Genomic DNA, 26000 nt, shown 5'->3' on the forward strand with positions numbered 1-26000 from the left:
AAGTAGAAGGAACAGGACTTGGTGTTTGGGTTTGAAAAAGTTAGGGAGAGAAGAGTATAAGTTGTAACCCAAATTTCTAGCTTAGACACACTTGACGGGGAACAAAGCAAGATAAACCAATTATTTTATTGTTATTGTATTTTTTTTAGTAGTAGGAGGGAGAGGCTAAATTCAGTATTGGAAATGTAGAGTTAAAGTGAGTTACAGTGACATATATGTGGGAATTACAAAAAAGCATATAAGGGTCTAGATCACACGAAAGTGATTTGGACAAAAATAAAAATAAGTGGGCCATCAATATAAACGTGGTACTGTGGCCAAGAGAGATCAAGGTTGCTCAGGAAGGTGTAGAAAGTGAGAAAAGCAGAAGGCCTAGGATAAAACCATGAGGTCTTGATTTTTCTTTTTCATGACTCATTAATTATATTCCTACCCTGAACTTTGAACTGGATTAGGAAGGAGAGAAGAAGAGTTATAGTTTTAAAATAACTTTGATGTCTCAAACACATTATCTCATTATCTTAAAATTTCAAATTATCATCCCCATTTAACAGATGACAGCAAAGGCTAAGGAAATTAAGCAATTTCCAGAAGTCACAATGCTATCTATATATATAAAACCCTAATATGCAATAGACCAAATGGCAGATGCTCCTGCATTGAGCACCTGCCCCCTGGTAGTCAGTGAGTATCATAGCAACTGGTCAACTGGTCATTCCGGTCATTCCAATTGTTCAGTCATAATGGTCGCTTAGGCTTTTATATATATACTAGAGGCCCGGTGCACAAAAATTTGTGGACTTGAGGGGGTGGAGGGGGGGTCCCTCAGCCCGGCCTGTGGCCTCTCGCAGTCTGGGACCCCTCGGGAGATAACGACCTGCTGGCTTAGGCCCGCTCCCGGGTGGCAGAGGTCAGGCCCAATCCCTAGGTGCAGCCCCTGGTCAGGCTCAGAGCAGGGCTGATTGGGGAGTTGGGGCGCCGCCCCCTGTCATGCACAGAGCAGGGCGGATCAGGAGGTTGTGATGCCTCCCTCAGTCATGCTCAGGGTAGGGCCAATTGGGGGGTTGGGGCACCGCCCCCTATCACACTCAAGGCAGGGTCGATGGGGAGGTTGCGGCGCCACAGAGCAGGGCATATCAGGGGGTTGGGGAGCTCCCCTCTGTCACGCACAGAGCAGGGCCGATCAGGGGGTTGAGGAGCTCCCCCCTGTCACTCACAGAGTAGGGCCCATAGGGGAGTTGGGGCACCGCCCCCTGTCACACACAGAGCAGGGTGGATCATGGGGTTGGGGCGCCGCACCCTGTCACACTCAGGGCAGGGCCAATGGGGAGGTTATGGTTCTACCCCGTCACACACAGAGCAGGGCCCGTGGGGGGGCAGGGGTTGGGGCGCCGCACCCTGTCACACACAGAGCCGCAGGGCGATCAGGGGGTTGGGGAGCTCCCCCCTATCAGGCACAGAGCAGGGCTGATCAGGGGGTTGAGGTGCCTTCCCCTGTCACGAACAGAGCAGGGCGGATAGGGAGGTTGTGGCCCCGCCCCCTGTCACACACAGAGCTGCAGGGCGATCAGGGGGTTTGGGCGCTGCCCCCTGTCACGCTGATCCCAGTGCCGGGAGGCCTCGAAGCTCTGCTAATCCCGGTGCTAGGAGGCATATTACCCTTTTACTATATAGGATAGAGGCCTGGTGAATGGGTGGGGGCTGGCTGGTTTGCCCTGAAGCATGTCCTGGATTAGGGTGGGGGTCCCCACTGGGTGCCTAGCCAGCCTGGGTGAGGGGATGATGGCTGTTTGCAGCTGGTCACACCCCCTTCAGGGTAGGGGTCCCCACTGGGGTGCCTGGCCAGTCTGGGTGAGGGGCTGAGGGCTGTTTTCAGGCTGGCTGGTGACTGAAGCTCCCAACTGCTCCTTTTTTTCTTTTCTTTTTTTATTCTGGGCCAGCTTTAGCTCTGAGGCTTGGCTCCAGCTCTGAGACCTCGGCTGCTGAAAGCAGGTATCTGGTCTGTTTGGGTTTCTTTAATCGAAACACTGTTTCAGCTCCAACTCTGAGATCCCAGCTGGCTGAAAGCAGGTTTCTGAGGTTTTGTTTAGCTTCTATATTTGTAACAATGTTTCAAACTGCAAGCTCAGAGGCTGGCAGCGGCAGGCGGGGAACGTTGGAGTCCTCCGTCACTGAAGCAAGCAAGCCTCATGTTCGCTTCAAGCTGCCTGGCTGCCGGCCGCCATCTTGGCTGGCAGTTAATTTGCATATCACCCTGATTAGCCAATGGGAAGGGTAGCAGAGTGACACAATTTGCATGTTTCTCTTTTATTAGTGTAGATACTAGAGGCCCAGCACACAATTAAATCATGTGCGTGTAGGGTCCCCTAGGTCTACCCTGCCCCCAGGGCCATGTCTGCCACCCCTCAGACGCTGCCAGCACCCTGTGACACTCCGCTGACACTGCCGGAGCCCCGTGGATGCTGCCAGTGCCCCTTCATGTTCCAGGGACACTGCCAGCACCCCATGACACTCCGCTGATGCTACCAACTTCCTGGGGGTGGGTGGGTAGGGGGAGGGTGGGACCCCAGACTCTGCTGCATGTGCCGGCAGGACCCCAGACCCGCTGTGCCCACTAGTGGGACCCCAGACCTCACCACCGCTGCTGTGGGCCTTATGAGATCATTTGTGCCTGGCTGGCCCCCATTCCTCTCTCCCCAGTGTTGAGTGTCTGAGCCGTTGGCTGCTCCAAACAATTTGGCTCTTTCCCTTAGTAACAGCTTTTACCTTCTGCCTCAATTCCTCTCCCAGTTCGCGCCCTTCCCCCATGTGCTGCCTCCCCCTGCCACTAGCCACATGCAACCCCGCCACTCCCTCTGCAGCAGGAGCACCTCCGCTCGCCACCTGGGGACCCGCACGGCGCTCCCCACCCCCTGCCCCTGCCCACCCAGCGCCCATCCCCCGTGCCCTCTTCACCACATGGCCCTGCCTGCCCGCCTTGCTATGATCAGAGCCTGTGGGCTGTGAGACTGAGAAGTGCTCCATGCACTTCCTGGTGACTGGTCCTTGGTCGTTACAGTGTTACGGCATTATGACCACTGGCTTTTTATATATATAGATAGATAAGCATAGTCTTATTTTGGTTCACATAATGTACTAACCTTTAAAAATATTTTTTTAAATATTAAAAAGTGAAATTAGAAAAATTCAAATCTGCTTTAAGAAATAAGAATATGGTCTCCTATGTTTTCAAACCTTAAAAGAAGATGTATTAATTTGTTTTTATCAAATAGAAAAATAGAAGGAAATGGTTTCATCTATCAATAATTACTCTGTGGAGAAAAGTTTCTATTTTCTGAAGGGAATTAAAAATATATAGCAATAGGCATTTAGGACAAAATTACCTCACAACAAAAAGTGTATGTACTGTTAGCACTGCTGTTATTTATTTATGTGAAGCTAGAATTACATGCCTACATAGGGCCCAGATTACGAAAGTGCCTGAATGGGTTTCTCAGGGCTGTGAGAAACTGTGACTGCAGAAGCCTATGGGGAACTGGGTTCCGAGACACCTCCTCCCACCCAGGGCTTCTGTTGAAAGAGATGCATCAGTGGTCTGTGCTCATTAACATCTGCAAATGTCCTCTCTAACATTCATAGGCTCAGAGAAGGGGAGCTCAGTCTTCCTGCCAGGCAACTGAGAGAAAAAGTAACGTTAGCAGAGGGACTTTTTGACCATACTCATAAGTGGGTAACCATCCATTTGCTGTTGGACATGCCCTTGGACATACCCTCAATATGAAAGATAGCACACACCCTTCAAAAGAGCAGCGTCTCCATCTATAGTTCCAGTGGTGAGGCTTGAATATAGAATAATGTTCAATTATTATCTGTCATTAAAGAGTGTTTATGGCACATGCAATTGTATGGGTGGACACAGTTAAAACCGCAAAGCTTCATGATTTGCTATAATGAATGTTAAATTACACACATTTCAGGATTCCTCGTCAGCCCCAACCAGGAGCAGAAAGAAGGCCTCCTTTTAAAATCATCCTTTGTCTCATTAAGTGTGTGTAGAATATTGGTTTTGACATTAAGATTAAACTGGGTCAAAAGCTGCTATGTAGCTCTTGAAAAATTATTTCGCTCTGTAAGGAAAAACACACCCCAAAAACACATTTAAATTGTGCAGATCTCATCCATCATGAATGTGGTTTTTTTAAAGGATAAAAATAATAGAGGATTGTAGGCTTTTAAAAAATATATAGTATACAATTTTAAAACTTGAAGGAATTAAAATGCGTGTAAGTGTCGTCTTGCTTATTTTGTATGTGACTACACATATTCACAGATTGTGGGACATTATTCAAGGTCATACAAGAAAAGAGTATTTAATGGTAAAAGTAGGACTTTAAACCAATTTTTTTTATTATTCCAAATCAAAACATGTACCACAGGGCTACATTGCCTTGTTTCATAAATACTTGATAAATAATAAATATAGGATGATAAAACGCTATCAATTGATAAGTACTAAGTAAAAATAAGTCATATATTTAGAAATTTCAAGGACACTGAAAACTGTACTAAAACTAAATACTTGTAATTTGCTTGGGGCAGTGACATTGCTTGATTTTTAAATATCACACAGTAATCATTCCTCACTTTATCTTATTGGCTTCACTTCTTTGAGGAAAAAAGTGTCCTTCTGTCATTGAAAATGCTAAATGAAATGCATCAGTAGAAATTAATAGGCAATAGAACCTGATGAATTCTCTTGGATAATGTTTGTATGATGAAAGCTTGGCAACTGTTTTTGTGATTAATCATGATAATGCACAAACCCTTGGCTTCAGATAAACTGTCCTATTCCTTTTTCTGGAATATGTCTCCTTCCTGGAATATTGCTCTCCTTCCCTTTTTTCTTCAAGGAGGATTAACCACTCCACCCTCTTTATATTCTTCCCTATGACAGCTCCACCTTCACTTCTTTATTCAAATCCCACTTTCCCAGAAAGATATTTCAGACCACCAAAGGAGGACGCTATCTTGTTTTCTTTTGAATTTCAATGCCCTTTCTATTTCCACACTTAACACTGATCTGATCATACATTGTAATATTATCACATATTCCCCAGACCTTAAACATTACAAAAGGATTGAGTTACTAGTATATGCTCTACAGGGTAAGTATGGGGATAGGGAGCCAATAAATATTCCTTGCTGATAGCTAGAGTGAATACACGGCAATGGCTAAGTACATCAGAAGCAAGGATACTTTAAAAATCAATCAATCAGTGGATCTTTGGTTAGCACACATGCTAAAAGTGAACTTTCTTTATGAAGACAGAATACTTTCAGCCTTTCTTGTTACAGAGAATTGAGAATAAAAGGAAATTATATATATATAATTTCAGAGAGAGAAAGAGAGAGAGAGAGAGAGAGAGAGAGATTTTCAATTTAGTTTAATCTTAAAGTTTACTTGGCTAAAAATAGTCTTCCTCCAGCTGACCAGGCATCAAAATTCCCATCTCTATGTGATGGAAACAAGAAAGATAGAAGTGAATGTGAGTGAACACTCATCACAGGCCCAGTGACTACCATATATTTCCCACTAAAATTTACAGTAATCCTATTAGAGAGGATCATTATTTCCCTTTCCCTTCTCCAAAGGGGAACCAGGATTACAGAGAGAATATGGTCAAGATGTGGTATTTCCTATAGGCAATATTTACTCTGCTCTGCTTTGAAAAACCAATTTATTTTGAAATACAATAGCTTGTGTTTTTAACACTCAATATATATAAACTGTTATTGCTTATTAGACTAATAATTCATTAGGGCTCAAAATTTAAATATCAAACTAGTAACATTACATTTTAAAAATTGTCTTATATTAGTACAGAAAAATAGTGGTTTGGAATTTGTTCTAGAAATATTTTTTTCTAAAAAAAACAACACACTTAAAGCCAAACTTTATCTGCTTTGTATTTGTCAAGGTAGCCATGTGGGGCAATAGCAAAAATTGGGATTTTATCCAGCCTCCAAATCTTATGATTTGTTAATTTATAATGTGCCTTAATACTGGAATTAGAGGCAAGGTTTTTCTCCCTGATTAAGCTAGCTGATGGAGTCATTCCTTGTACATGCAAAATGTGCTTGCATTTAAATGGAGCCCAGTGGCCTGTCCTCAGCGAAGAGGGCAATGTTTTCAAATCTGAAGACTTTTGCAGCTGTTCAGCTAGTTGACTAATCACTTCTAAGATTTTCTTCCCCAAAATAAAAATCGTCTGGGGACTGATTGTTAGTCAGAATAGTAACAGAGCTTGACATTTCCGAAGATCTGTTCATCACTGGGTTTCACAGGTCTGAGCCCAACTCTGAAATCCTAAACTTCTCTCCCAGGGGTCCAAGTGGACAGCTCTGTGGCAGGTTTGGAGTCAGGATTGGACATTCCTTACTCACATTTCCACTTCACATCCATGTGGCCCTGCACTTGATCAGTACAAGCCTACCGTGTGATGTGCTGCAAACAGCACTATTCTCTGCAGAATTCCATGATGTGGGATGCATCCTGGCTCTCTCTTAGGAGGGGCATGGAATTAGGTAAGCAACTGCTGTTCAGACCTTGTGTGGATCTGGTACAAATCCAAGTCTCTCGGGCAGTGATTTTCAACCAGTGTGCTGCAAGGATTTATAAAACATGCAATACCTGACTGTTTAGTCAGGGCACTGATATCTTCTCCCTTAGATTGTCAAATAAAAAAAACAATGACAACAGCCAACACAATAGCCATCTGGTGTGACTGAACAAAATTATACCTATTTTTTTGTCAGTTTGGCAAAAAATATAATGTACTTTTTGGTGTGCTGCAGAACATTAGTAATTAGTTTACCATGAGATGAAAAACGTTGAAGATTGCTGTTCTAGGGGATCAAATATATGAATGTGTTTTGTAAACTATTAAATAAGTTCATACAAATATAAATTATGGTTAATATTTATCTGTCATTTGCCCAACATCCTCATCAATTTCTTCACTTATAAAGGGGGTGAGTAGATCATGACTCAGCATATATAATGTCACTATGAAGAACATGTTTAGAGATTTACTAAATGGAATACATTCTAAATTTTTTATAATCCAGCTATATCTACAAAAACTCTGGGCTATTTAATGTCTATTTTAATAATTGACTTTTCATTTAGTTGACCCTAGTCAAGAAACCCTATATGTAGATTAAGCCCTAGAAACAACTAGCTATATGCCCTCAGGCACGTTGTCTAATTTTTAACTGAGAAGTCGGTGGTGGGTGGGTGGGGCGGTGGGAGGGGTAGGAAAGAGATGAGACAAAAGGGACGGACAAAGGGACCTGGGCCACCTGCTTTAGCATCTACAGCAGTAATGGAGAACCTATGACACGCGTGTCAGAGGTGACACGCGAACTCATTTTTTTGGTTGATTTTTCTTTGTTAAATGGCATTTAAATATATAAAATAAATATCAAAAATATGTCTTTGTTTTACTATGGTTGCAAATGTCAAAAAATTTCTATATGTGACACGGCACCAGAGTTAAGTCAGCGTTTTTCAAAATGCTGACATGCCGAGCTCAAAAGGTTCGCCATCACTGATCTACAGCCTTAATTCTCTACCCCTAGGAGAACTCTGGCCTTAAGTGAAGGGAGCTGGTTTAGAGCTCTACGTACTCACTGATTTCATGTTCAAATATACGAGGAAGCCAATATTTGCTATTTGAAAACAGCATTTCTAAAACTAGGTTCCAAATTTGGAGTTCTGACTAAAAATGCCCTGCCCGAGGACTTTGCAGAAGTCATAAAGGGTGGCAATCAAAGAATGTTTGTTGACTGGTTGATTGGCAGACAGGCAGACATAGCTTGGTGACTAAATAAATTAGAATCCCTTCTGGGAAGTAATCGCCTAACTAGGGACCACATTCCTCAACCTTCATTGCACCTAAGTGGAGCTTTGTGACTATTTCTCCCCCGTGAAATAAAAGCCAGTTCATGTGTGTCACCTTTGGGCTGAGAAATAGGTGTAATTCTTTAGGATCTCTTTTCCCATCTGTTGTCTGCCTCTGAGTACCTAGAGGCAAGAGAAGCTGAAAGATGGAAAGATCCAGGATTCACAAATGAAGGAAGGCCACCTCCCCACCAGGAACAACCACATAGAAATCTGCAGGAGTAAGATAGACAATTTCATTGTGCTAAGCCACCAAGACTTTTGGGGGTACTGGTTGCTAAAGCTAGTGTTACTCTAATATAAAGGGCAAAAATAAAAAAGCTCATGTTTTACCGAGTTAAACCTAAGATAACTAACAAAGTACTAAGGTGATTGAGCTGGCCTAGAAATAATTAAATTTTCTGTCATTAGGCAAAAATGGGACATTAAAGTAGAAATTAATTTATAGGAACATGAAGAAAGTTACAGTTGTGTTCTCCCTTGAGTTTATGATTTGTAAAACTCATACCTATCAGTGACTAAATATATTTTAATTTTGCTGTCACCTGTTCGGCCGAATATAGACTGCTTTTCTGCAAGTAATTTCCCCTATTTATTCCTATAAGTGAGTGAAATGAATAACATATTCCATGGGGCTTTTTCGTGCAGTAGAAACTGGTGCAATATTCAAATTTTTTGAATAGGTTATTTCAAGGTGATTGTGACTTGGTTCAGAAGTCAACTATCTTCCATGTAAAAAGTGAGTTGAATAGAAATTAAAAATGCCTTTTTCCCCCTGTAGAGTTAGAGAGCTTCTATTCCAATTAGGGCAGAACCCTCTATAAGTTCAAAGTGAAACGTTTGGTTTGAGGGGCCATCTTGTTCCAGGTCCTTTAAAAGATATCAGTATTATTCTTTGTTCCAATATGAAAAGCTGTTTTTGGCTTAGAGAAGCATTCTTGCAAACTAATTGCCTATCTTACAAAGCCCTTCCATGGCTCAGAAGGAGGAACCACGTGCTTTTCAGTCTAGCTGATTCTAACAAGATAACAGGCAGAACTGAAAATGGAAAAAAAAAAAAACAGTAAAAGTTTCTTTTCTAAATTAGTGAGACACCATTTTACTTAGTAATTGCAGAAATTTAAAGGATTGGAGATTCAATTCCATGTTCATTCATTCTTCCATAGTCAGAATCTTTTCAGAAAGAAACCACCTTGGACAACCTTATTTTGAAGGTGAATATGGGGTGAAATGGTACATGAGATTATTTTCCCTTTTCATTCTGAGAAGTTTGTCTACATCTTCCTCCTTGCATCCATTGGACTACAGTGTATGTATAATCCCATTGTTACCCAAGTAATATTCTATTGCAAAAGTAGGATATTTTTTCCCCATAGAAGACCCAGATCTAAAATGAGAAGCCTTGCCAAACCGGTTTGGCTCAGTGGATAGAGCGTCAGCCTGCGGACTGAAAGGTCCCAGGTTCGATTCCGGTCAAGGGCATGTACCTTGGTTGCGGGCACATCCCCAGTGGGGGGTGTGCTGGAGGCAGCTGGTCGATGTTTCTCTCTCATCGATGTTTCTAACTCTCTATCCCTCTCCCTTCCTCTCTGTAAAAAATCAATAAAAAATATTTAAAAAAATAAAATAAAATAAAATAAAATGAGAAGCCTTTTCCTTCTTTTGGAAGATAAATGAGTTTAGACTAAATGATCACACTGAATGCTTTATGATTTTACCAGAACTACCTAAACTATGCTAAGGGAGAATGAATATGGGGGAAGAAAACCTCTTTGCCTGAAAAAAAGAAGAACCCCAGTTTTATTAAGGGAGTGGCAATGGGTTCAGCTAAAAACACAATTATTCCAGATTCCCCTGCAGGAGTGATGGCATTTTTCACAGTATGACCCATAAGAATTAAGTCACAGTTTCCAGGGGATCTGGGAAAGCTCTTGGAGAAAGAGCTGATTCAGCTGGCACTTGCCTTTTACCTTTCACACTTCCTGTCCCCCCCTACCTGGAATGTAGACAGGATGCTGAAGATGAGGCAACCATTTTGAGACCACAAGGCAACAAATTAGACGATAAAAGCCACATAAGATAGCCAAGCGGAAGAAAAATGAGCTGAGGTCCCCAAGGACTGTGGGTTTGCCAGGACTGTAAAGTCCTACCTTAATGTCACTTGACCTTAATGTCACTTGACCTGACTTAATGTCACTTGAGAGAAACAAAACGTCTATTTGATTAACCTAGTGAAAGTTGGATTACCCTTATGAGCTGTCAAGCCTATACCAACCTAACACAATTAGATTGTAAGGAGAATGCTAATTTTTTTTATAAGAACAGTTTCTTAACAAGGATTTCAAAAGCATTTATTTACTATGGTGATTATTAACCTGACATACTTATAAATTATTATTTTTTTACATTACTTAAAATGACTCCTCCAAGGAACTCTACTAAGCAAATAACATATGCAACCCCCATAAATGGATTATCATGAATGTGTTTCAGCCCTCCCTTTATTCATTCAGCAAATATTTATTGAGGACCCAGTAAGCACTGTTCTAGGGGCAAGGGTGCAAGGTTGAAAACAAATGCCTGACTATAAGGGGCTCAATTTACTTAAAAGTAATAAGACAAAGTATTTTTTTTTAAATCTCTATTTTCCAATTCCTTGCTTCCGATGTGTTGTTTATTTCATGAACATTATTCTACAAGAGGAAAAGCCTAGCACCACAAAATAAAAGGATCTTAACCACAAACGTGGTGTCCATCACTTAATGTTCAGAACATTTTCATCATTTGAAAATTTAATTCAACGTTGCACCAATACTTTCATTAGCTATGAGAAGTAATTGAATGAAATTTCTCATTCTATCCACGGCAGAACTTGTTTGCCCCAAAGCAGTCTACTGCTAAGAAGACTAGTGCTACTCCGCTTTGGTTTTTGCCATTTCTATTATTTTAAAAAATAAAAAATACCTTTACACCAATATCCAAGGGCAAGCATTCACTGAAGTACAGTAGGCAAAATACTGTGAAGATCGGGAAAACCACTTTACACTCACCTATTCCTCTGTGTCACCTTAAGCACACCATTTAACTTCGTTCTACCTCCGTTTCCTTAGGGGTGAAACGATGGGGTGAAATAGATCATTGTATTGTTCCATGGACCTAAAATTCTCTTATCTCCCTGCTCTATTCTCAGTGTGACGCATTAGTAGACAAGTTTCCCCACTAAGAGCAGCACATTAAGATTATTTTTATATGATGCATGGCTTCTTCTCTATTTCTGTTGTCTCAGGAATTATGTCTTAGCCCACATCCCCACATCAAACCACAGTTTTATATATAATTAAATAATATAATGCATCTTATATTAATAATACCATGCCACTATCCTCAGGATCAGCATATAGGATAGGTTTTATTATTTCTAGCTTTCAAGGACACATGTATTGCACACATTTGCGATAATTGAATAGAAATTAGATGGAAAGAGTATATTGTTTTTAATTTGCTATTTTAAAATATTCACTCTATACTTGGAAATGAGCCTAGCAAAGCTTATTTCAAAAGCACAGGAATGCTATTGCCCTGTTCTGCGAAACTGCTTTCAAATTCTAAGAAAAGATTCATTATATGCAAAATCTGAATGCTGAAATTCAGATCTTCCTTTTCGGTATTGACAAAGGAAGTAATTAATTCACATATCTAACAGTTATCTGCAAACTACCACAGAGAGGTACCTGCTTTTCTTATTGCTTTCACAAAAATATTTCAAATTGAAATAGATTAAGCACCACCAGTTTAACCCACCCCATGCTGAATGTGATATATAAGATTTCAAGTGCCCTGACCTGGCTTGCAACAAGATGTTTAAGGAGCATGAACACTCCTTACAATCCTTTAGTTATCATCCTGCAAACCAACTCACACCTCCAACTATTACTCTCATTACATACATACATATTCCCCTTACTCACCACAATGAGTTAAAGGCAGACAAAAGCTCTCGGTGGCAGCCTTTGAGTCATTACTTTGCGATACCATTCCCTTCATCTTAGGTGTCATGGCACAGTACTTTGCAGACAGCTATTCATTCTGCTAGGTTTGCTGCAAACACTGAAAGAGGTGTCTTGCACTCGCTGGAAGATTTAGCTTTTATGCTTCTGGTCATTCTTCCCACAAAAAGAATGAGACCAGTTTCTGAGCCATTCTTAACTGTCCTTAGAAAACATTTCAAAAGAGAAAGACAAGAAAGACTTCATGATTTTCACGCAAACTCCCAGCCTGCCTGCCTGCCTGCTGCTGCCAACACTTCTAACTCTTGCTGGTGATGACATTCAGCGAGCTCCCCAGTCCCGATGCTTCTTATGTAAGGCTGTCTAGGTCAAGTGTAGGAGACACACTGCTGGCCTGTGAAAACTCATGGAACTGTTACCTTCTGATTAACACTTCAGGGGCTATGGAAGCTGGAGGAAGCTGAGCTTGTACTACATCTTTTGGGGGTAAATATTTTTGCATGATTCAGTGGTTTATATTGCTATAGTCTTGGCAGATGCCTGTCAGCCATGCTGAGAGGTGCAGGGAGAAATTACTAAGAGATTCCAGATCTGTTAGCATGCTTGAATAAGCACAGTAAATGTGTTAGCAATCCTAGCTTTAAGTGTTTAAGGAGTAAATGAATCATAAATTAGGGTTTGTTTATCAAGCATCATCTCTAACCATCAGGGAATGAATGTTGATTTGACTGTTTAAACTCTGAATGCAATTCATTTGCTCGGAGGTGCTGTAGAAGAGATGATTAGATGTAGCTATTAGTTTGAAGAGATTTACTGCAGTTCTTGGCTACTGCATTGCTCTTGTCTGATTGCAAATTTGCTTCCCTTGTAAATGAGCTAGATGTTTTCCTGTATGTGCTTTCTGTTGTGATAACATGATAATGGAGGCTGCAGAACCTGGCAGTTTTGTGACTTCCACAAATAATAAATCCTGCTTACTTAGTACCAAGGTGAATACTGCAGTAAGAGCGCCATTCAATCCTAGCACTGAATGATGTTGGGTTAACTGCCTTGATTCAAACTGTGCTGTGTTTAGGGGACTTGGAGGTATGATCTCAGGTTTGACATGAACAGTTAGTTACTCACTCTTTGAATCAAAGTAGAAACGTATAGCGTTGATTCTGTTTTAGACTCTCACACCGTGTCCTGGTGTGGGAATTCATTAGAATTGCAGGCTCTTAGTGAATGCTGCAGAAAAGCCTGGAGAAGTAGCAGGGTGAGATTGCAGCAGCAGTGTGATATGGGCAAGGAATTTTAATAAGATTTAACCAGAGATGATGGTACAGCAGATGGCACCAAATTTAGAACGTAGCTGGATATTTAAACAACGGAAGACAAACGCAGCGCATTTGAGAGGGTTTGGCTTCCTGTGCGCCCTTGGCCAGTGAAGTTCAGTCCCTTGAACAGGATGCCATGAGGTAGTAAAGTGCAGGCTGTGTAAATTGTCTTCATGATTGAAGAGCTAAGTGGGAAGTTGAATATTCAGTCACTGGGTGTCTCTCAATGGGGGCACTGTCACAAGGCAGGTAATTAGAGCACCTTCACTAGGTAAACAGGTAGTTTTAAGTCTCTGGAATTTCTTGCATTCATTTTACTAACTTAAAGAAATGAAAATGGGTGTTACTAAAATAAATTTCTTATGGGCTACTTTTCAGTCTATTAATCATGATAGAGGGTCAGATATTCTTCCCTGTGGAGTCTGTCCTGCACATCATATAATGAGCAACATCCCTGGCCTCTACTCACAAGGTGACAATAGCAACCCCTGGTTGTGACAATTAAAAATATTTCCAGACATTAACACATGTCTCCTGAGGGAAAAATTGTCCTTCCCAACAGTAGCACATTGATTACTTATGATGGGAATATACTGCTTAACATTTTATGCTATATTTAATTGATTAAGCATGTACATTTTTCCCCAAATAATTTGAAGAGACAGTTATAGTTCCTCAGGGACGGATTTTATATTACTGATGTCAATAGGCATTTTCCCCATAGACTTAGCTTGGCATAAGCACCTCACCAGACCAGGTTTTATTCAGCTTGGCATACAGAATATTCCTCATAACTGTAATATTAAAAATGATGCATTCATACTTAGTTGTACTCACAATCTTTGAGTTTACTTATCTTCAAGGAAACACTATCAGTACTCAACTGGTCTATAAATGATTTTCATTTGATACTTTTTATTTGCCCATTGTCTAAATGGGATTCTTCTTTTTAGGCAATGAAGCCTTAAAAGTTCTCTTAATGTCTTCATTTTTAAAGTAAAGGATTTGAGTTAACGGAGGTATAAAGTTAGTTTTGCTTCTGCTATCTGTAGTTTCTCTAAGGGAATTAGCTTTATTGATTAATCTTTGCTAACATGAGATTACATCATAAAGTGATATTATATTTTTAGAACCTACAATATTAGGCTAACGTTTATGGAGTACCTGTCCTAGGCCAGTCAGTGGTCCTCAACATGTCACCTCCCAACTAGAAGCATCAACATCATCTGGGAACTTTTTAAGAATGCAGATTCTCATGCCTCACGCAAAACTTACTGAGTCAGAACCTCTGGGGTTGGGGTAGAGGTATTTGATTTTTAACCAGCCCCCCAAGTTACTGTGAAGCATGCTGAAGTGTAAGAACCACTAGCTGGGCAGTGCTTTGGTTAAATATCATGAAAAATAGGTTTTACTACATGCAATCAAATGTACATTACATGATAAAATTCTCTATTTTTCTGGTTGCCCAGATTTCCTAATGTAAGCAGTTCTGTGTTTTAAAGTTTTATGCAATTTTGTATTTAGTACATCTTAAGCCTAAATTTGTCCATAAGAAGCTTTATTTCCGACAGTTCCATTTTTTAGCTTTTAGAAGTTACATAGTGTGATGGGAAAAACACTAAAGGATCTATCTCTTCTATTTGCTCACTGTGTGACGGGGCATGTGTCACTGACCCTCTGTGATGTTCAATTTCTCATTTATATAAAGAAAGGTTGACCTAAGCCAGGGTTTCACAACTTGGCACCATTGACATTTTGGGTCAGATATTCTTTCCTGTGGAGTCTGTTCTGCACGTCATATAATGAGGAGCATCCCTGGCCCCTACTCACAAGATGACAATAGCAACCCCTGGTTGTGACAATTAAAAATATTTCCAGACATTAACACATGTTTCCTGAGGGAAAATTTGTCCTTCCCATCCCCTCACATCTTTCCTCCCCCCGCCCCATGTTCGAGAACCACTGGCCTAGGTTAACTCTACTATGTAAAGTTATGTTATACTAAATAATACAACTGTATTATTTCTCCCTTTATTTTTTTAAAAATATGTTTTATTGATTTTTTTACAGAGAGGAAGGGAGAGGGATAGAAAGTTAGAAACATCGATTGGAGAGCAACATTGATCAGTTGCCTCCTGCACACCCCCTACTGGGGATGTGCCCGCAACCAAGGTACATGCCCTTGATCGGAATCGAACATGGGGCCCTTCAGTCCACAGGCCGACGCTCTATCCACTGAGCCAAACCAGTTAGGGCTTATTTCTCCTTTTAGAAGCAGACAGGTTTAAAATTACAAATAAGTAAGTATATGTCTTACTGGTATAACACAGGTATAAGCTGGGGCCTCTGCCCCCTGATGGTATAATTTGCTCAAATACCTACCAATTTCACAGTCGGGAAGTCCAAATGTCATCTGCAACTTCACAGGGACTTAGTCTTACATTATCTTCTGTGTCCTGGAGTCCTGGTTGCATGTAAAAAAAGTGACCCAGATTCCAACTGACACTAGTTTCCACCAGAAAAGTATGTAATTATCTATACCAATCATCTTTGGGTTTTAATGGATTTCACTAAGGATTTGTGTTTTCTCCCCATTCCCTTTCCCATCACTTTGCCCCTCCCTGCAAGATGTTCTGAGAGCTACAAATTCTTCTTCTCTAGGATACACAGTAGTCCAGCTTTTCACAGCTGTTATAGCTAGATGTAACTTCCCAAATCCATCAGAGTTCAGAAGATCAAGGGCCTTTGGTTTAGGGCCATTTCCTTTTCACAGAAGGCAATTGGGGTCTTATTATATCATCATAAAGTCATATGACTGAGACTGATATTAAGTTTATTTTCATGTGTTTAGAAGTCATACTGAATGATAGCTCCTGGCCCTTAAAATCACATATTTCATGCTAGTCATAGAATTTTAAATTATATCATCCCATGAATTGTTACCTCAAACAATTCAACAACTTAATCCTGACTTTTTCTAAAGCTGATATGTATGATAAGAATAGATATGTCCACATGAACACATGCATACACACACTTCATAAGTTAGAAATTCTTTTTAATTCACTGTGCTGCAAATTCAAAATAAGTGTTTTTCCAAGATATCTGTGAATTAGGGACTTAATCTATAATGTACATATAAAAATGTACCAGATATATATATATATTAATTAATCAAATAGCTTATATGTAATGATTATATCTGTATTTCTAAATAATTTATACAAGATTCATTCTGAGACAAACAACATCCTCATATGAAAGGTCCCATTACTGTTATCATTTTACAGATAAGGAAAAAACCCTTAAGATCTCCAGATGCCAAATCTACTTCTCTTTTCACTCTTCTACAAGGCAAGACTCACTAGTGTATGCAGTTTGAACACTTTGGTGAGTACACTTTCTGTTTTTTGATAAATACCTATTTAAGAATTGTCATGCTTCAAAATCAATCAGATACGTAAGGGCTGATATGTGTTACCAAGTCTTTGCTTTAGTTGCTAAAATTAATACATTTCCCCTGACTTATCCTACATTTATTTGTATAATATACTTAACTAGAGGCCCGATGCACGAAATTCGTACAAGGGGCTTGGCCCCCGCCACTGCCGCCGCTGCCTCTGCCTGGGCGCGGTGGCTGGGGGCCTCTGCCTTGGCCCCCGCCACCGTGGCTTCATCCGGAAGGTCGTCCGATCTAATTACCATATTACGCTTTTATTATTATAGACTAGAGGCCCGGTGCACAAAAATTTGTGCACTCGGGGGGGAAGGGGGGGTCCCTCAGCCCGGCCTGTGCCCTCTCGAAGTCTGGGACCCCTCGGGAGATAACGACCTGCTGGCTTAGGCCTGCTCTTGGGTGGCAGAGGGCAGGCCCAATCCCTAAGTGCAGCCCCTGGTCGGGCTCAGAGCAGGGCTGATTGGGGAGTTGGGGCGCCGCCCCGTCATGCACAGAGCAGGGTGGATTGGGAGGTTGTGATGCCACCCTCAGTCAGGCTCAGGGTAGGGCTGATTGGGGGGTTGGGGAACTGCCCCCTGTCACACTTAAGGCAGGGTCGATGGGGAGGTTGTGGTGCCACAGAGCAGGGCCAATCAGGAGGTTGGGGCGCTGCCCCCTGTCACGCACAGAGCAGGGCCAATCAGGGGGTTGGGGCACTGCCCCCCCCTCGCCCCCCCCCCCCATCACGCACAGAGCAGGGCCCATCAGGGGGTTGGGGAACTCCCCCCTGTCACTCACAGAGCAGGGCCCATCAGGGGGTTGGGGAGCTCCTCCCTGTCACGCACAGAGTAGGGCCAATAGGGGAGTTGGGGCACCGCCCCCTGTCACACACAGAGCAGGGCGGATCAGGGGGTTTGGGCGCCACCACTGTCACACTCAGGGCAGGGCCGATGGGGAGGTTATGGCTCTACCCTGTCACACACAGAGCAGGGCCCGTGGAGGGGAGGGGGGGGGGGGGTTTGGGCGCCGCACCCTGTCACATACAGAGCAGGGCCGATCAAGAGGTTGGGGCTCCACCCCCTGTCACACACAGAGCCGCAGGGCGATCAGGGGGTTTGGGCGCTGCCCCCTGTCACGCTGATCTGGTGCCAGGAGGCCTCACTGCTCCGCTGATCCCGGTGCTGGGAGGCATATTACCCTTTTACTATATAGGATAGAGGCCTGGGGGCCGGCTGGTTTTCCCTGAAGGGTGTCCTGGATCAGGGTGGGGGTCCCCACTGGGGCGCCTGGCCAGCCTGGATGAGGGGCTGAGGGCTGTTTGCATCTGGTCACACACCCTTCAGGGTGGGGGTCCCCACTGGGGTGCCTGGCCAGCCTGGATGAGGAGATGATGGCTGTTTGCATCTGGTCACACACCCTTCAGGGTGGGGGTCCCCACTGGGGTGCCTGGTCAGTCTGGGTGAGGGGCTAAGGGCTGCTTTCAGGCTGGCGGTTTTGACTGCTTTCAGGCTGGCGGGAAGCTCCCAACCACTCCTTTTTTTCTTTTTCTTTTTCTTCTGGGCCAGCTTTAGCTCTGGCTCTAGCTCTGAGGCTTCCACTGCTGGTTTGTTTGCCGTTCTATAATCGAAACAATGTATAACTTCAGCTCTGAGATCCCAGCCGGCTATATTTGTTAGAATGTTTCAAACTGCCAGCTCAGAGGCCTGCAAGTCAGGCGGGGAATGTTGCAGTCTGCAGTCCCTGGAGCAAGGAAGCCTCCCTGCTTGCTTCAGTGCATGGCTGCCGGCCGCCATCTTGGCTGACAGTTAATTTGCATAAGGATACGCTGATTAGCCAATCAGAAGGGTAGCGGTCGTACGCCAATTACCATGTTTCTCTTTTATTAGTGTAGATTGTTCTTTCTACATGTTATTAATGTATATGGAATGACTTCAACATATCACTTGTTATACTAGTAATCACATGTATTATATCACTTAATGTCTCAAAAATAACCACGAGAATGGGAAAATTCCCCCTCCTAAAGGATGAGATTAAATTTAATTTAACATAAACTTGACTTTTAGCAGAGTTGCTGCACTGACCCAGCCGCCTGCTCAGTCCTCATGAGACAATAGAGCCATAGCAACAGACCTTCTTTTTTCACTGCTACACCACAGTGCATGGCACAATGTTGGGCAGATACTGAGTCTCAGTAAATGTTTACTGAATGAATATTGCATAATTGTCATTGCTATCTAGTTCCATTATATTTTGGACTTTACATAACATTATTCACTAAGTCATTTAAATACCAACTTACAAATGAGATCTAAAAGGATCAAATTCTAAAATAAATAAATGGATTCATTTATGGCTGCCATATATATGACTCTCAATCATTCATGCCACTTTTATTTAACTTGAGAAAAAAATTGTTTGGGTTTGATATAGAGACTTTCTCAGATTTACATCCTGAAAAATTATTTTCAACATCAAGTATAAATTCTTCCTTTAAAGTACTAGTTTTCCTAAACCAGATCACACTGCCACTAGCAACTTAGTTTGATCTTAAAGTAAATACCTGAGAACTTGAAAGATCTGTTAATCCATCTTAGAATATTAACTCAGAAAATTTTATTAATAATAGAAGCTAAATAAAACACATATTCAATGAGTGAAATCCAAATTAACTGATTGTATATGCGAATTCCATTTGTCTGAAGCTGTCACTCAACTCAGTAGTAGAGTCTTCCGTTCAGAGTGGAAGTTGTCAACCTACATCCCATCCCTGTAGAGTTAGGGATGTGAGTTTGTTGTCAAACAGTTCCCTTCCTTTCCACTGGTTAGCTCCGTGACCACAGACAATTTATTTAACCTCTCTGAAAATCTGTTTCTTCAGCTGCCAAGCAAGAACCAGACTATCTCCCTGTCAGAATTTAAAAGAGATAATGTATCTAAGTAGTTTACTACAGTGCTTTTCACAATATTAAAAGTATTAAGAAAATAACAGTTTATAGTAATATTTGGCATCACATACTCCCAAACATATCAGGCTGTCATAGGGAGTCCTCCTAGTCTTTTCTGAGCAACTAGGACATTGATATCAAAATCAGGATTTGGGACTCAAAAGATGCTACAGTTATTAGGACAAACAAGTGTTACTGAAAAAAAGAAAATTTTAATTACAGATTTTATTTATTTTGAAAAAAAACAACAAAATAATTTGGACCTAAAGATAAAACCAAACAAATTTCTACCAAGCTAATGTGAATTTTTTTGACACAGAGCCTGAATTAAATAATTCCTTAGATTTTTTTTCTAATCTTAATAGTCTGTTTAAATAAGTTTAACTCTGGAATATGATCATACAAACAACAACCAAATCCAAGGTGATCCTATTTAATAGGCCCATTTAGTTTATGCATTGATAATTAATTATAATGACTCTTGATATTGACATTTTATCATTATCCTACAGTGCATCATTGGTTACATATGATCTAGAATTTATTTAATAAATATGCTCATTTGTGAAAAATCATTGCTTCTTTTTTAAATGACATTATAGTTCTCTGACAAAGTGGCATTATACTTATTTTTATGTCCAGAAGAGTGAAGCAGTGAAATAGGATACCTAAAAGACTTGTCAATATTCTGTTAGGATTGTCTTATTTAGGGATACAAGAAAAATAGAACAGGTGTCAATCTTCCCTATGAAATTTCCTAAAAGATACTGTTACCACCTAATATTGGGGGAAGGGAAAGTGGCAGTAATAGTAAGAGAGTGTTTGTTTCAATTGTACAGTTTCTAGTGAATCCATTATAGAAATTTTTGTATTAGCACAGTCGGATATCAGAAAGAAATGTTTTGGTCTATAGGTTTACTAAACATTTCCCCCTGACATAAACCACCCCTCTGACATGCACAGCCACCTTGTCTAAGCAGGGTTTTAGGAACAAACAAACCAATTATAAGGATACTGCTAGTATTAGTCAGTGCCCTGACAAGAATAGATGGCTCCCTTAAACTGATGGAAAGAAAAAAAACAAAATACTTGGTTTTAGCTTCTCACCACCATAGTCTCCTGATTTCCTTGTGAACACAGTCCCACCTTTTTGTAGCAGGTGTGCCAGGCCCTGTGTGATCTGGCCAACTGCCCACCTATCCAAACTGTAGCCACTTCCACAGATCCAACCTCACATCTGTCTGTAAACAGGATTCCTCTTCTTAGAATGCACTTTCCCTCTCTCCTCCACACATCTTAGTAAACTCCTATGGGAAACTCCTAGGTAAAGTCAGAACTTTTTATTTCCCAGTTAACAAAGAAAAAAAATTTGATGATTCTTACTGATAGCTGTCAACCTATGGATGGTTGTCAACACCAATAGGAATCCCCAATTTGGAGTGCAGTGAAGAAGAAAACTTCATTCATTATAAAGCAGTTCAATGATAACACAGCAGGGCTCTGAGGCAGTGCTGAGGTCAGGCCCCTCTCTGGCTAGACAGCTCTGTTCTGCTCCTCTTGGTCTGCTTTGCCCCACACTGCTTTGCACTGGGGAGACAGCTTCAATGTTTCAGCTCAGCCAGGGAGATGCAGTCTTCAGTCTTTGGTGGAAAGGGAAGTATATTCTCAGAACCAGAGGGAAGCTGGCTGATAGAGACAGAAGTCTCCACTCCTGGTCCCTGATTGGTTCATCCTCATGTAAATGAGGACTCCAAATCCTTGCAGTTTGATTGGCCCAAAAGGCTCTGTCCTGATTGGACAGAGTGGAGTCACTCTGGTAGGTTGATGGGGGTATAGCTACACTGCTCCAATTGGATGGGGTCAGCCTCAGTACTATTGGCTGAAATAGGATTCCAGGGACTCCTTTATAAGGGCTGGCTCAGATGGCAGAAATACAGCACAAGGAGACAGTCCAGTGCAGAGGCACACAGTTCAGTGCATGCTTCTCTCTGGAGTGCAGTTCGTGTGAGAAGCCCCTGTGTAGAAACGGATGCTAGGCTCTGGCTACTATTACTATTACAATTATTATTATTATTTAAATTTGAGCCCAGTTAGCCACCAGGAGCCCTTCTTATTAAGTATCTTCTTTCTCAGGATCCACATGGCAAAGGTATAGGAAACAGGTATCTTAATGCTATTGCTGCTGGAGTACAAAATGGTGTCAAAATTTTGGAGGAAAGTTTAATAAATCTACCAAAGTTAAAGACACTTACCCTTCCACTCAGCAGAGCCATTTCCTGAGAATGAAGCCTACAGAAAAACTTGTACAAGTGGGGAAAGAGCTTATAAAGTGATGTTTTATACCAGCATTGTTTGAAATAGCAAACAACACAAAAAGCAAAAACAAACTAAAAAACCCCTTAAAAAAGTGTTTATCATTTGAGGACTGATGAAATAAATTTAATTTTTTGAAAGTAAAGTACTAAGTAATAGCAATTAAGAGATTCAAGATAAATTATGTGCATTAAACAAGTACTTTGTCAATTCTGGAAAACAAAACAAAACATATATTTCAGATGGTTGGATAGCTATAAGAAATTTCAGAAAAGTTGCAACAAAGTTGTTAACAGTGACTGCCTTTGCAGAATGGGCCTGGGGAAGAGAAAAACTGAAAAGTTAAGATCCATAAAGGACAATTGATATTCAAATGTTACGTGAAGGGTAGGTTAGGAGTTTTCTCAGTGGAAGAAGGGAAGTGCCTGACTCAGACTTCCAAGCACACCTTCCAAAGGTGGAGGGAAGTGTTAGGGAATGGTGAGGACAGTGGCTGATTTACACATTCTGGGTGCAGAGACGTGGGTAGTCTTAAGGATCTGAGGCAGCTATGACGGTCATTGCCAACATTAGTACTTTTCAGACTTTAATGTGCACAGGTATCACCTTGTGATCTTGTGAAAATGCAAATCCTGCTTTAGCAGGAAAGAGTGGAACCCAAGATTCTGCATTCCCAAGAGATGCCCAGGCTGGGAGTCCACGGCCATACTTTGAGAAGCAAGTCTTTAAATTTAGAAAGTCTGGTGTTTTTGTGTGTCTTTCGTCTTCACAAATATCAAGCCGAGCCAGAAAGCACTTTACTTTTTGTGTTCTGAAAATGAGCTGAGAAAAAGCAGCTCATTGAGGATGATGCCTGCAACATGAAGCCTTGCCAGAGCAGCCTTGTTGTGAAATGTTCATGATCAGCAGTTCTGCTTGTAGAGCCTCCCCATTTGTAACAAATGTGGACTCTGGAAACTAAAGCAGTGCCAGACCCAGGCAAGCTTCTCCCCTCCACTCCTCCTGTGGAGTTTATTTGTTGACTTGGTGTTGACATAGTTACATTCTGTGGAAGATAGAAGAATCCAAAACAAATGAAAAGGAAGAACTGCCATCAGCCACCCTCCCAGCCCGCCACAGACCACAGCACCCCCAACATGTCTGGCAGAAATCAGGCTGTAGATGTCCTGCACACCTACCAGCTATCTTGGTTTGGCCACGTGGAGAAATGCCTTTCCTCCATTGCATCCTGAGTGAGTGTAATGCGATATAATCCAGGCACTGGGGAGCAGCTCTGTCATCTCCCACTTGATTGCCTTTATACTTGGATCCCAGAGACTTACCACAATGAGTTTCATAATGCGATGTTGCAGACGTTTGTATAAAACAAGACAGTGGGAATTTGTGGTAAGATCGGGTTCTCTGGAGACAGATTCTCGGTTTCAAAACCACACTTAATCATCTCCTTACTGTGTGACCTTGGCCAAGTGACTAAATCATTCTGAGTCTCAGTTTCCTTATCTATCAAAGGGTGATAATGATTTCAGAATCCATTTCATGAGATTGCTGCGAGGTTTCCACATTTATCAGTTATTATTTCTCTTAAATCATCATTAGAAATTATTTGAAAATAGTGATGTTGATATATCAATATATTTATTTCTGAGTACCTACTGTATAGTAGGCACTGTGTTGAGTTAAGGTTTTAATCTCACAAAGATGTTGTTTATCTCTGCAAAATACTTTACATTCATGTGTTTGCTTTTTAAAGCCAAAAAGGAGTGTTTTAGAGATAAAATGGGGCACAGTTCCTCTCCCCACTTCTCACCAGCCCTTCACTGGTAGAACTTGCAAGTTATCCTCCCTGTGGTTTTAAAGGAATAGAAGTCTTAAGAAGGACAGTGTGAATGAAGGGACTACACACAGAGAAGGTTTAAGGGCACTAAAACAAGATGAGGAGGTACCAAGCGTCATGCAAACTTGGGAGGACAAATATGCACATGGGAGGAACAGAGTTCAGAGCCCCTTGCGAGTGTGGCCATGGAAGAGGGGCCACCCCAGCAGAAGCTGCTGAGTGCATGTCCAGGGAGGGGAGTGGTGGGAGTGAAATGCCAGGTAGAAGTGGGAGCAGGGGATGGAAAGACCCTTAGCCCCCAGAGGGCACTTTCCGTAGATAGACATACTCGAGGAGCCTCGTGTCTTCTTGCTTCTTTAGAGTTTTGCCCAAGGCAGGCACTGGTAGAAAACTGGAGGGTCCTCCCATCACACCCCGCCTTCTAGCTAAGGAAGAGGCTGCATTCTCCTACGGGTCACCTCCTGCCGGGCCTGCCAAAGCTCCAGTGCCACTGGAACCTGGTGCCATTGCTCCCTCCTCTCACCTGTTAAGACCAAGGGGTGGCCTTGGCTCTTTTCATGGCTGGTCCCCGGATGCTTCATCAACCATCTTCACCTAGTTTGTAAATGGTTTCTCTGTTAAATTATTTTCACTTCATTTGACCCCTTTTGGTTAAATGTGTATCATCTATTTCCTGACTGAAGCCGAGTGCAATTTTAAAGCATTTGATGTTTCATGGAAGGTAGCTCTGTTGTGAGTCCCTAGAGAGGAGACTGGGCAGATGAGAACGTGAGTAAAGGTACTGCTGTCTTGGGAAGCAGAGGGGAGAGGAACAGGAAAGCAGAAAACGGGAGTTAGGACATTAACACAGCTTAGAAGCAACAACCACGTGAAGAAGGGGAAATAATTAAGTAATTTCTGCGTTTCACCATTGCTGAAGTCATGTGAGTTTCCCCATTGTGTATTTGCTTACTCGCAGAAAGAGTAAGGGGAGCAGAAATATAAATGGTCACACCGCATGTGTGTGAATTAAAGAGGTGCAGACGCAGAAGGAGCCCTCTCCTGTCACCCAGCCTGCTCTTCCCCACAGGGAACAGGAAGGAATACAGGTTACTTTAACGACATGGTAACAACCAGAATGTAAAGACTTTCAAAGGGACCAAGTGGGGCATGGAAACAAATATACCAGTCTCTGAGCTTCCTCATGTATCAAGTGCCATGGAAAATATTAAGGCAAAGTGGTTTTGGCATGTCAACATCCCCTGATGAGTAGAGGAATCTGTTTGTTTTCATCTGACTGCAGATCACCAGATAGATATAGGAGACTTCCCACAGGCCTGGGAGTGCGGCTGCCCAGCACCTCTCCTACCCTCAAACCCCCAGTGATCCCAGTTGTGCGTAAGAAGACATTCTAGTGCTCTACTATCCAATATGAATAGGGACAATCCCAGAAGCAGCAACTCAGTTCATGGGCCACAAAGTTTCCAAGGCATTCTGGCAGGACTGGGCTAAATGTAATTATCACCTGGCTCTCCTGGAGGACTTCTCCCCATTTATTTGTTAATCTGTTCTAAAGAATTGGAAGCCCAGAAGGGGGCCCTGAATGACCTCTGTCCATTATTTGGCCTGCAGTGGAATTCTTGCTTTTCCCAAGGGGAGAGAGAAGAAGACATATAATCATGTGTGATTTGTGTAAATTTGTGAATAGATTTCTGAAGATTGAAACTGCTTAAGGATGTGTAAGCGGTGTTGCTCTCTGGGAGAAACACGGCAGCACCTAATTCTAATGACATGTGCACCCATTACGGAGAGCTTTGCTGTGCTCTTGGTGAAGTCAATGGCTTTCTGTGAAAAGAAAAAGATGCTGGAAAGAATCCTTTAAGGCAGGAGTGGGCAACCTTTTTTCTGCCAAGGGCCATTTGGATATTTTGACATTATTCAAGGGCCATACAAAATTATCAACTTAAAAAATAGCCTGCTATATTTGGTCAAACATTTAATTAACACACTCCTAATGCCTTGGCAGGGCCAGACCAAACGATTTCGTGGTCCTGACGTTCCCCGTCCCTGCTCTAAGGGAACAGGAACTACATGTTTGCTTATGCTAAATTATAGCAAAGTTCACTTTTATTCTGTAAAGAGCTGTCTTCATAAATATCAGTTATTTACTTCATTATAAAGACAGTCCTCTTCATTAAAAAGAT

The 26000-nt window shown here is 41.8% G+C and overlaps 1 protein-coding gene and 1 long non-coding RNA gene across 5 annotated transcripts in view; one reads left to right on the forward strand and one right to left on the reverse strand.

Annotated features, from left to right (window-relative positions):
* LOC139015269 (uncharacterized) overlaps positions 1 to 12229 on the reverse strand; it is a 99084-nt gene extending 86855 nt beyond the window's left edge. For both annotated transcript variants that reach the window (XR_011472428.1, XR_011472427.1), the window contains exon 1: positions 11932 to 12229. This is a non-coding gene — a long non-coding RNA (uncharacterized lncRNA). The remainder of the gene's footprint in view (positions 1 to 11931) is intronic.
* An 86-nt stretch (positions 12230 to 12315) lies between these two features.
* The window catches only part of LOC139015265 (sodium channel protein type 1 subunit alpha), a 133678-nt gene continuing 119993 nt past the window's right edge, over positions 12316 to 26000 (forward strand). For all 3 annotated transcript variants that reach the window (XM_070422819.1, XM_070422820.1, XM_070422821.1), the window contains exons 1-2: positions 12316 to 12456; positions 16577 to 16676. The gene's annotated coding sequence lies outside the window, so the exon portion shown is untranslated. The remainder of the gene's footprint in view (positions 12457 to 16576; positions 16677 to 26000) is intronic.

This window comes from Myotis yumanensis, unplaced genomic scaffold (assembly GCF_028538775.1).
Source record: "Myotis yumanensis isolate MYYU_CA2020_CCGP unplaced genomic scaffold, mMyoYum1.0.hap1 SCAF_8, whole genome shotgun sequence".
Taxonomy (NCBI): Eukaryota; Metazoa; Chordata; class Mammalia; order Chiroptera; family Vespertilionidae; genus Myotis; species Myotis yumanensis.